Source organism: Bombina bombina, chromosome 11, assembly GCF_027579735.1.
Source record: "Bombina bombina isolate aBomBom1 chromosome 11, aBomBom1.pri, whole genome shotgun sequence".
Lineage (NCBI taxonomy): Eukaryota > Metazoa > Chordata > Amphibia > Anura > Bombinatoridae > Bombina > Bombina bombina.
The window spans coordinates 170,507,836-170,520,532 of record NC_069509.1 but is presented as its reverse complement, the minus strand read 5'-3'; positions in this window follow the sequence as shown (position 1 = coordinate 170,520,532).

Genomic DNA, 12,697 nt, shown 5'->3' with positions numbered 1-12,697 from the left:
TCCTATCCTACAGGGAAAATGCAAGAGGACATTTAAAGATTCAGATAGTAAGGTTTATGCTCCGCCTTTTGCTACTCAGGGGGAGGATTCCCCGGTAGCTTCTGAGGGTGAAATCTCGGATTCGGACAGTCTAATTCCTTCTTCTGATGCTGAAGTAGTATCCTTCAGATTTAAGCTTGAACACCTTTGTGTATTGTTAAAGGAGGTTTTGGTTACTTTGGATGACTCCGACCCGCCTGTTGTTGTCAACCTTAAAAAATTGATAAACTGAATAAATACTTTGATGTTACTTCCTCTGTGGAAGTATTCCCTGTTCCAGATCATGCAACGAAGATTATTGCACAGGAATAGGAGAAGCCAGGGATACCCTTTTCACCATCTCCTGACTTTAAAAAGATGTTTCCTGTTGATGACTCAGTTAAAGATTCATGGCACACAGTGTCTAAAGTAGAGAACTGCTATTCCTATTGAGGATAAATGCTCTTTTAAGGATCCAATGGATAAAAAGCTGGAGGCTTATTTGAAGAAAATATATGTTCATCAAGGTCTCCAATGGCAAGCTGCAGTGTGTATTGCCACTGTGTCCAGTGTGGCATCCTATTGGTACAATGCCTTGTCTTATTCTCTTCAAGTAGAGACTCCTTTGGAGGAGATCCAATACAGGATTAAGGTGCTTAAGCTAGCCAATTCCTTTATTTCTGATGCTACCATGCAGGTTATTAAACTGGGAGCTAAGATATCTGGTTTCGCTGTGCTAGCTTGCAGAACTTTGTGGCTGAAGTCTTGGTCAGCTGATGTTTCCTTTACATACAAGCTTCTGGTGATTCCTTACAAGGGTAAGACCTTGTTTGGACCTGGTCTAGCAGAAATAATTTTTGATATCACGGGTGGAAAAGGGTCTTTTCTACCAAAGGACAAGAAGAATAGACCTAAAGGACGTCAGAGTAATTTTCGTTCCTTTCATAACTTTAAAGCAAAGTCGTCTTCTTCCAAGCAGGAACAGTCCAAGTCTTCTTGGAAACCCAATCAGTCTTGGCACAAAGGGAAGCAGTCAAAGAAACCCGCTGCTGAGTCTAAATCAGCATTAAGGGTTTGCCCCCGATCTGGGATCAGATCAAGTGAGGGGCAGACTTTCTCAGTTTTATCAAACTTGGATACCAGATGTCCCAGATCTCTGGGTTGTGGACATAGTATCCCAGGGTTACAAAATAGAATTCAAGACCTTTCCTCCCAGGGGCAGGTTCCAACTCTCAAGATTATCTGCAGACCAGATAAAAAGAGAGGCGTTGAGGATCTTTCCTCCCTGGGAGTGATAGTTCCAGTTCCCATACTGGAACAGGGTCTAGGCTTCTATATAAATCTGTTTGTGGTTCCCAAGAAAGAGGGAACTTTTCGGCCTATTCTAGACCTGAAGTGTTTAAACAAGTTTCTCAGAATACTGTTCTTCAAGATGGAAACTATTCGTTCCATTCTTCCTTTAGTCCAAGAGGGTCAGTTCATGACGACCGTAGACCTGAAGGATGCGTATCTTCATGTTCCCATTCACAGGGATCATCACAAGTTCCTGAGATTCGCATTTCTAGACAAACACTTTTAGTTTGTGGCTCTTCCATTTGGTCTTGCCACAGCTCCCAGAATTTTCTCGAAGGTTCTGGGGGCTCTCTTGGCTGTGATCAGGTCCCAGGGAATTGCAGTGGCGCCCTACCTTGATGACATATTGGTTCAGGTGCCATCTTTTCAACAAGAAAACTCTCATACAGAGATCTTGTTGTCTTTTCTACGTTCCCACGGATGGAAAGTAAATCTGGAAAGAGTTCCCTTGTTCCAGCTACAAGGGTGGTTTTCTTAGGGACCATAATAGATTCCCTATCTATGAAAATATTTCTGACAGAGGTCAGAAAATCAAAGAATCTTTCCTCTTACCTCTCTGCAATCTACTGTTCGGCCATCAGTGGCTCAATGTATGGAGGTACTTGGTCTGATGGTCGCTTCCATGGACATCATTCCCTTTGCGAGCTCTGCAGTTATGCATGCTCAGTCAATGGAACGGAGATAATTCAGATCTCTCTCAAAGGATAAATTTAGATCAGTCGATAAGAGACTCTCTCCCGTGGTGGTTTTCTCAGGAGCATTTCTCTCAGGGCACATGCTTTCGGAGACCATCCTGGGTGATTGTGACCATGGACGCCGGCCTGTTGGGCTGGGGAGCAGTCTGGGACTTGTTAAAGGTGCAAGGACTATGGACTCAGGAGGAGTCTGTTCTTTTCATAAACATCTTGGAGTTGAGAGCAATTTAGAATGCTCTGATGGCTTGGCCTCAGTTGTGCTTAGCCTGGTTTATCAGGTTCCAGTCGGACAATATCACTTCAGTGGCTTACATCAACCACTAGGGAGGAACTCGGAGTTCCTTAGCCATGAAAGAGGTGGCTCGGATTGTTCAGTGGGCAGAAGCTCACAATTGTTGTCTATCTGCCATCCACATTTCAGGAGTGGACAACTGGGAAGTGGACTTCCTGAGCAGATAGACATTTCATCCCAGGGAGTGGGCTCTCCATCCAGTGATGTTCTCCAGGTTAACCCTCAAATGGAGGGTGCCGGAGTTGGAGCTGATGGCATCTTAGCAGAACGCCAAACTTCCAAGGTACGGTTCAAGGTCAAGAGATCCGCAGGCCCCCATGATAGATGTTCTAGCGGTGCCCTGGGATTTCAGTCTAGCTTACCTGTTTCCTCCATTTGCGCTCCTTCCACAAGTTATTGCTCGTATCAAACAGGAGAGAGCATCGGTATTTCTAATAGCTCCTGCATGGCCTTGGAGGATCAGGTATGCAGACCTAGTGAATATGTCATTTCTTCCACCTTGGAGGTTTCCTCTGAGGAAGGACCTTCTAACTCAAGGTCCCTTCCTCCATCCAAATCTCGTTTCTCTGAAGCTGACTTCTTGGAGATTGAATGCTTAGTTCTGTCTAAGCGTTTTTTTTCTGAGTCGTTCATTGAGACCATGATTCAGGCTCGTAAGCCTGTTACTAGAAAGATTTACCATAGGGTATGGCGTAAATACCTTTATTGGTGTGAATCCAAGGGCTATTCTTGGAGTAGGGTCAGGATTCCTAGGATTTTGCCTTTCTTCAGGAAGGTTTGGAAAAAGGATTGTAAGTCAGTACTTTGAAGGGTCAGATTTCTGCATTATCTATTTTGTTACATAAGCGTCTGGCGGATATGCCAGATGTTCAATCTTTTTGTCAGGCCCTGTTTAGGATTAGGCCTGTGTTTAAGTCTGTTGCTCCTTTTTGGAGCCTTATCCTTGTTCTTAAAGTTTTGCAGCAGGCTCCGTTTGAGCAGTTGCATTCCATGGATATTAAGTTGTTATCTTGGAAGGTTTTCTTTCTTTTTGCTATCTCTTCTGCTCGGAGAGTTTTGGAACTCTCGGCTTTGCAGTGTGATTCGCCTTATCTTATCTACCATGCTGATAAGGCAGTTCTTCATACGAAGTTAGGTTTTTCAATTACTAAAGTAGTTTCTGATAGAAATATTAATCAGGAAATTGTTGTTCCTTCTCTATGCCCTATAATCCTTCTTCTCATAATGAACGTTTGTTGCACAACTTGGACGTTGTGCGTGCTCTGAAATTTTACCTACAGATGACTAAGGATTTTCGCCTGTCCTCTGCCCTGTATTTTTGTTTCTTCGGAAAGCGTAAAGCTCAGAAAGCTACTTCTCTTTCTCTCTGGTTGAGAAGTATTGTTATTTCCCTCCTCAGTTTAAAGAAGTTTATTATGAAATCCCACAAGATCGCAGTAAAGTGTGACATCAGCACTGATTAAGCTTTTTTTCAACATTTAGCTGACAGTAGCTCCCTTTTTACAAATAGATGTTTATGTGAAATTTTCTTGTCGACTTTTTAGTTATGTTGCATCACTTTCAAGTTCTTTAGCACATGGGTGCTATGTCCCTTTAAATTGACTTAAAACAAAGTTTAAATAGTGACAAAATAAATGTAAAGTTTTATTATCTATAAAACAATGGAAGTAATGTTGTAACTTAGGTTTTATTCTCTGTTACGGCCAATTAGAGTTATAAATAGGTCACTAGAGTGTGCAGCCAATGGTTGTGTAGAATATAAGTGTTCTGCACTTCCATTTCTAACAGCAACTGAAAAGCTCACAGTTTCAGAGTGGAATTACAGGAAAAGGGGACAAAATAAATAATGAAAGTATATTGTAGAGTTATTTCAATTTGTTTGTTCCGATTTAGAGAAATTATGCCCATCATGAAAGGGTTAATGCCCCTTTAATAACTGTTTTGTATAGATGAGAACAGCACATTTTTCAGAAGAGTTAGATAACTGAGGGACTTTATACTGTGAGAGATAACTTGTCATTGGAGTGTGAAAGACTGACAAGATGCTAAACTCTATAAAACCCAACGCTATGGAATTTCACGGCACTATACAAATAAATAAAAATATTAGTATGAGCAGAAGGACTCTGCTTTATCAGAACCGTGATAAATATGGGATCCCATACATATGAATGAAGCGTATGATTTACTCTGATTCTTTCTAAGAACTACATGGTTTATTGCTACGCCTGCAGTGTTTGTATCATAAATGTGTGTGATATGTTTATTTAAAGGGACAGTAAACGTTTATGCTTTAGATAGAGAATATTATATAAAAAAAAATAATTCCATATTATTTGCTTCTTTCTCTTGGTATCTGCTGTTGAAGTGTAAAACCTAGGTATGCTCGTAGGAGCTCAGAAGCATGCACCATTTTATAATTCTATGGCAGAAGTGTTTGCAACAATGTTTGTATCACTGTTAGACATTGTGGCAAACACTGCTGTCAAAGAATGCTAAAAAAATATGTACAAGTTTCTGAACTCCTACAAAAGATACCAAGAGAAAGAAGCAAATTTGCTACAAGAAATGTTTGTTTGTTTTTTTAAATCTAAACCATAAAAGTTTAAATTTATTTCATGTAATTGGCAAGAGTCCATGAGCTAGTGACGTATGGGATATACAATCCTACCAGGAGGGGCAAAGTTTCCCAAACCTCAAAATGCCTATAAATACACCCCTCACCACACCCACAATTCAGTTTTTACAAACTTTGCCTCCTATGGAGGTGTTGAAGTAAGTTTGTGCTAAGATTTCTACGTTGATATGCACTTCTCAGCATTTTGAAGCCTGATTCCTCTCAGAGTACAGTGAATGTCAGAGGGATGTGAAGGGAGTATTACCTATTGAATGCAATGGTCTTCTTAACGGGGATCTATTTCATAGGTTCTCTGTTATCGGTCATAGAGATTCATCTCCTACCTCCCTTTTCAGATCGACGATATAGTCTCATATTCCATTACCTCTACTGATAACCGTTTCAGTACTGGTTTGGCTATCTGCTATATGTGGATGGGTGTCTTTTGGTAAGTATGTTTTCATTACTTAAGACACTCTCAGCTATGGTTTGGCACTTTATGTATTAATATAAAGTTTTAAATATATGTATTGTAATTATATTTGCCATGAGTCAGGTTTATGTATATTTCCTTTTGCAGACTATCAGTTTCATATTTGGGAAAAAAAGATATTTAGGAAAATATTTTTCTTACCTGGGGTATAGTCTATTTTCAAATTGACTGCTTTTTCATTCAATTTTCGCGGGCAAAATTAGGCTTTCGAGGTCGCAAAATGCAGATGTTTATTGCGTAATTTTTGGCGCGATAATTTTTTTGGCATGAAGGTATGTCCGGTGACGTAAATTCGTCATTTCCTTGCACAAGGTTGCGTCTGCAATGACGCGAGGGTGTCATTTCCGGCTGTTAGCACCAACAAATTTAATTTTGCGTTGTGCGTCATACTTGGCGCCAAATAATTTCATTATTTTAAACCCCATTCCTATATGCCTCTTGCCTTTTTCTATGTCAGAGGGCTATGCTGTTTGCATTTTTTCCCATTCCTGAAATTGCCATATAAGGAAATTGATAATTTTGCTTTATATGTTGTTTTTTTCTCTTACATTTGCAAGATGTCTCAATCTGATCCTGTCTCAGAAACCACTGTTGGAACCCTGCTGCCTGATAACAGCTCTACCAAAGCTAAGTGTATCTGTTGTAAATTTGTGTAGATTATATCTCCAGCTGTGGTATGTAATAGTTATCATGATAAGCTTTTACATGCAGAGAATGTATCTATCAGTAATAGTACAATGCCTGTTGTTCCTTCAACATCTAATGTACATGATATCCCTGTGAATATAAAAGATTTTATTGCTGATGCGATTCAGAAGGCTTTGTCTGCTAACCCGCCTTCTAATAAACGTAAAAGGTCTTTTAAAACTTCTCATAAAGTTGATGACATTTCAAATGACCGACAACATACTGAATTATCCTCATCTGATGAAGAGCTATTTGATTCAGAAGATCCTTCCTCAGATATTGACACTGACAAATCTACTTATTTATTTAAAATGGAGTATATTCGTTCCTTGTTATAAGAGGTGTTGATTACATTGGATATTGAGGAAAGTAGTCCTCTTGATACTAAAACTAGTAAATGTTTAAATTCTGTTTATAAACCTCCTGTGGTTACTCCAGAGGTTTTTGCAGTTCCTGATGCTATTTCTGATATGATTTCTAAGGAATGGAATAGGCCTGGTACTTCTTTTATCCCTTCTTCAAGGTTTAAAAAATTGTATCCTTTGCCAGCAATTAGTTTGGAGTTTTGGGAAAAGATCCCCAAAGTTAATGGGGCTATTTCTACTCTGGCCAAACATACTACTATTCCTATGGAAGATAGTTCTTCATTTAAAGACCTTTTAGATAGAAAACTTGAATCTTATCTAAGGAAAGCTTATTTATATTCTGGCTATCTTCTCAGGCCTGCCATTTATATGGCTGATGTTGCAGCTGCATCAACTTTTTGGTTGGAAAGTTTAGCGCAACAGGAAATGGATTCTGATTTGTCTAGCATTGTTTGCTTGCTTCAACATGCTAATCATTTTATCTGTAATGCCATTTTTGATATCATCAAAATTGATGTTAAATTTATGTCTTTAGCTATTTTAGCTAGAAAAGCTTTGTGGCTCAAATATTGGAATGCTGACATGGTATCTAAGTCTAGATTACTATCTCTTTCTTTCCAAGGTAATAATTTATTTGGTTCTCAGCTGGATTCGATTATTTCAACTGTCACTGGGGGGAAGGGAGTTTTTTGCCTCAGGATAAAAGACCTATGGTAAATCTAAAGCTTCTAACCGTTTTTCGAAAATTAAGGAACAAAGAATCTGGTTCCAATTGGAAAACATCTTCAAGTTGGAGTAAATCCAAGCCGTTTAAGAAACCAAAGCCAGCCCCCAAGTCTGCATGAAGGTGCGGCCCTCATTCCAGCTCAGCTGGTAGGGGGCAGATTAAGATTCTTCCAAGACATTTCGGTAGATTCTGTCCAAAATCAATGGATTCAGAGTATTGTCTCTCAAGGGTACTGAATAGGATTCAGAGTAAGACCTCCTGTGAGAAGATGTTTTCTCTCACGCATCCCAGCAAATCCAGTAAAGGCTCAGGCTTTTCTGAAGTGTATTTCAGACCTGGAGCTTTCAGGGGTAATCATACCAGTTCCGTTTCAGGAACAGGGTCTGGAGTTTTATTCAAATCTATTAATTGTCCCAAAGAAAGAAAATTCATTCAGGCCAGTTCTGAATCTGAAATTTTTGAATCGTTTTGTAAGAGTGCCAACTTTCAAAATTGTGACTATAAGAACTATTCTGCCTTTTGTTCAGCAAGGGCATTATATGTCCATGGAAGACTTACAGGATGCATATCTTCATATTCTGATTCATCCAGACCACTATCAGTTTCAGAGATTCTCTTTTCTAGACAAGCATTACCAATTTGTCGCTCTTCCATTTGGCCTAGCGACAGCTCCAATATTTTTTTCAAAAGTTCTTGGTGCCCTACTCTATGTAATCAGAGAACAGGGTATTGCTGTGTTTCCTTATTTGGATGACATCTTAGTACTAGCTCAGTGTTTACATTCTGAAGAATCTCACATAAATCAACTAATGTTGTTTCTTCAAAGACATGGTTGGAGGATCAATTTACCAAAAAGTTCCTTGATTCCTTAAACAAGGGTCACCTTTTTAGGTTTCCAGATAGATTCAGTGTCCATGACTCTGTCTCTAACAGACAAGAGACGAATAAAATTGGTTTCAGCTTGTCGAAACCTTCAGTCTCAATCATTCCCTTCAGTAGCTATGTGCATTGAAGTTTTAGGTCTCATGACTGCAGCATTGGACTCGATCCTCTTTGCTCGTTTTCATATGAGACCTCTCCAGCTTTGTATGCTGAATCAATGGTGCAGGGATTATACAAAGATATCACAATTAATATCTTTAAATCCCAATGTTCGACTCTGTCTGACTTGGTGGTTAGATCACCATCGTATAGTTCAAGGGGCTTCTTTTGTTCATCCAACCTGGACTGTGATCACAACAGATGCAAGTCTTTCAGGTTGGGGAGCTGTCTGGGGATCTCTGACAGCACAAGGGGTTTGGAAATCTCAAGAGGCGAGGTTACCAATCAATATTTTAGAACTCCGTGCTATTTTCAGGGCTCTTCAGGTTTGGCCTCTGTTGAAGAGAGAACCGTTCATTTGTTTTCAGACAGACAATATCACAACTGTGGCATATGTCAATCATCAGGGTGGGACTCACAGTCCCCAAGCTATGAAAAAAGTATCTTGGATACTTGCTTGGGCGGAATCCAGCTCCTGTCTAATTTCTGCGGTTCATATCCCAGGTGTAGACAATTGGGAAGCGGATTATCTCAGCTGTCAGACTTTACATCTGGGGAGTGATCGATCCATCCAGATGTGTTTTCTCAGATTGTTCAGATGTTGGGTCTTCCAGAAATAGATCTGATGGCTTCCCATCTAAACAAGAAACTTCCCAGGTACCTGTCCAGCTCCAGGGATCCTCAGGCGGAGGCTGTGGATGCGTTAGCAGTTCCTTGGTGTTACCAACCTGCTTATATTTTCCCGCCTCTAGTTCTTCTTCCAAGAGTGATCTCCAAGATCATCATGGAACAATCGTTTGTGTTGCTGGTAGCTCCAGCATGGCCTCACAGGTTTTGGTATGTGAATCTTGTTCGGATGTCCAGTTGCCAACCCTGGCCACTTCCTTTAAGACCAGACCTTCTGTCTCATGGTCTGTTTTTCCATCAGGATCTCAAATCATTAAATTTGAAGGTATGGAAATTGAACGCCTAGTGCTTAGTCATAGAGGTTTCTCTGACTCAGTGATTAATACTATCTTACAGGTTCGTAAATCGGTTTCTAGGAAGATTTATTATCGAGTTTGGAAGACTTACATTTCATGGTGTTCTTCTCATAAATTCTCCTGGCATTCTTTTAGAATTCCTAGAATTTTACAGTTTCTTCAGGATGGTTTGGATAAAGGTTTGTCTGCAAGTTCCTTGAAGGGACAAATCTCTGCTCTTTCTGTTTTATTTCACAGAAAGATTGCTAAGCTTCCTGATATTCACTGTTTTGTACAGGCTTTGGTCCGTAACAAGCCTGTCATTAAATCAATCTCTCCTCCTTGGAGTCTTAATTTGGTTTTGAAGGCTTTACAGGCTCCTCCATTTGAGCCTATGCATTATTTGGACATTAAACTACTTTCTTGGAAAGTGTTGTTTCTTTTGGCAATCTCTTCTGCTAGGAGAGTTTCCGAATTATCTGCTCTTTCTTGTGAATCTCCTTTTCTAATTTTCCATCAGGATAAGGCAGTTTTGCAGACTTTATTTCAATTTCTACCTACGGTTGTGAATTCTAACAACATTAATAGAGAAATTGTTGTCCCTTCTTTGTGTCCTAATCCTAAGAATTCTTTGGAGAGATCCTTACATTCTTTGGATGTTGTAAATATTATATTGAAGCTACTAAAGATTTCAGGTAGACTTCTGGTCACTTCTGGTCTATTTGTTGTCTTTTCTGGTTCTAGGAAAGGTCAGAAGGGTTCTGCCATTTCCTTGGCATTTTGGTTAAAGCTTTTGATTCATCAGGCTTATTTGGAGTCGGGTCAGGCCCCCGCCTCAGAGAATTACAGCTCATTCTACTAGATTAGTATCCACTTCGTGGGCTTTTAAGAATGAAGCTTCAGTTGATTAGATTTGCAAAGCAGTTTTTGGTAGGAAAGTTTTTCAGGCAGCTGTTTCAGTTTGATTCCTCTGCTTGTGTTTAAGTTTTTTCTTTTCATTTATGAGAATAAACTTATATTTTGGGTTGTGGATTAATTTTTTTTCAGCGGAAAATGGCTGTTATTATTTTATCCCTCCCTCTCTAGTGACTCTTCTGTGGAGTTCCACATCTTGGGTATCTACTGTCCCATACGTCATTAGCTCATGGACTCTTGCCAATTACATGAAAGAAAACATCATTTATGTAAGAACTTACCTGATGAATTCATTTCTTTCATATTGGCAAGACTCCATGAGGCCCACCCCTTTTTATGGTGGTTATGATTTTTTGTATAAAGCACAATTATTTCCAAATTCCTTTTTTTGATGCTTTTTACTCCTTTCTTTATCACCCCACTACTTGGCTATTCGTTAAACTGAATTGTGGGTGTGGTGAGAGGTGTATTTATAGGCATTTTGAGGTTTGGGAAACTTTGCCCCTCCTGGTAGGATTGTATATCCCATACGTCACTAGCTCATGGACTCTTGCCAATATGAAAGAAATGAATTTATCAGGTAAGTTCTTACATAAATTATGTTTTTGAATTTACTGCCCCTTCAACAAGATCCTAAGCTTTTCGAGTTCACCTTTCAGGGTGGGAGCAGTTTAGGTATTAGATAAGTGTTTTTCCTTAGTAGCATCTTGTTTCAGGAACTCTGCCACAATGTTAACAAATCTTTATGGGGGGGGGGGGGTATTCAAAGAAATACCTAATTAGCCGTTTCTCGTTTTTTCAATTTCTATTGATAACATTGATAATCAGGTATTCACCACAGTAAAGGTCTGTACGGTTAATCTGTCCAGTTCAAGGGACATAAAACACAACATTTTACTTTCATGATTCTGATAGAACATAGAATTTTAAACACTTTTCCAATTTACTTCTATTATGAAATGTGTTTCATTCTCTTGGTATCCTTTGTTGAAGGTGCAGCAATGCACTACTGGGAGCTAGCTGAACACATTGAGTGACCCAATGACAAGAGGCATATATGTGCAACCACCAATCAGCAGCTAGCTCTCCTATACATTGCTGCACCTGAGCCTACCTAGGTATGTTTTTCAACAAAGGATACTAAAAGAAAGAAGCAAGATAGATAATAGAAGTAAATTGGAAAGATGTTCTGTCAGAATCCTGAGAGTTTAATTTTTACTTTACATGGTCAGAGCAAGTCTCTGGAGTGATTTTCTTTACAGAGTAAATATATCCAGTTGTTACCTGACGTAAAATAATCTAGTCTTGAGTAGCTTTCTCTCTCTCTCTCTCTCTCTCTCTCTCTCTCTCTCTCTCTCTCTCTCTCTCTCAGAATCCCTTTATTTTACAGATGGTCAATTTAGGAAACAAACATTAGGGGAAAAATAGTTTAAACAGAGCATTCAAACCTCCCAACCAATAACACTCCAGCCGCGTTTGGCAAGCGAACTCGAGATAGCTTGGAGCGTTTTGTGAAGACTTTAAAGCAAGGCACTGGGCGTTCGCTCAGTGCTCTGATGACGCAAGTCCCAACGTTTCCAGCACGCTGGTAAATCTGGGACTTTTCAGAGCAAGCTCAGACGCTGGCAACCTCCATGAGCAACACGTGTGTATGTATATACAGTATATGTATATTTATTTATATACACACGTGTTGCTCGTGAAGACTGCCATGTTTATAATAATGTAAAAATTTTAAAAAATCATGTCGATTTGTGAAAGTATTATTAAATTTACAACACAGTATCTCACAAGAGTGAGTTATGGAGGAGTGGAAGAGGACTCCAGTGGCAACCTGTGAAGCTCTGGTGAACTCCATGCCCAAGAGGGTTAAGGCAGTGCTGGAAAATAATGGTGGCCCTCACAAAATATTGATACTTTGGGCCTAATTTGGAGATTTCCACTTAGGGGTGTACTCACTTTTGTTGCCAACGGTTTAGACATTAATGGCTGTGTGTTGAGTTATTTTGAGGGGACAGTAAATTTACACTGTTATACAGGCTGTACACTCACTACTTTACATTGTAGCAAAGTGTCATTTCTTCACTGTTGTCACATGAAAAGATATAGTAAAATATTTACAGAAATGTGAGGGGTGTACTCACTTTTGTGAGATACTGTATGTAAATAAGTGTTGTAAATGTAATAATACTTTCACAAGTAAGGGAGCTTATAATAAACGTTCGCATGCGCAATGGGATCTGCTGCACAATAATGGAGTACTCCTATATAATTCATATGTGAGATACTTAAAAGGTATTAGAAATATTGCATGCAAATAGAAGCGTCTCACATATGAATTATATAGGAGTACTCCATTATTGTGCAGCAGATCCCTTTGCGCATGCAAACGTTTTTCTAAGCTCCCTTACTTGTGACGTGTCCTAGTGCCACGTCATCTCTGGAGCAGATGTGCCCAGCGCTGGCTCTGAGCGTTTGCCGAACGCGGCCTCACTTCTTGATGGCCAGAATTTAAAGCAATTTTTATTTAAA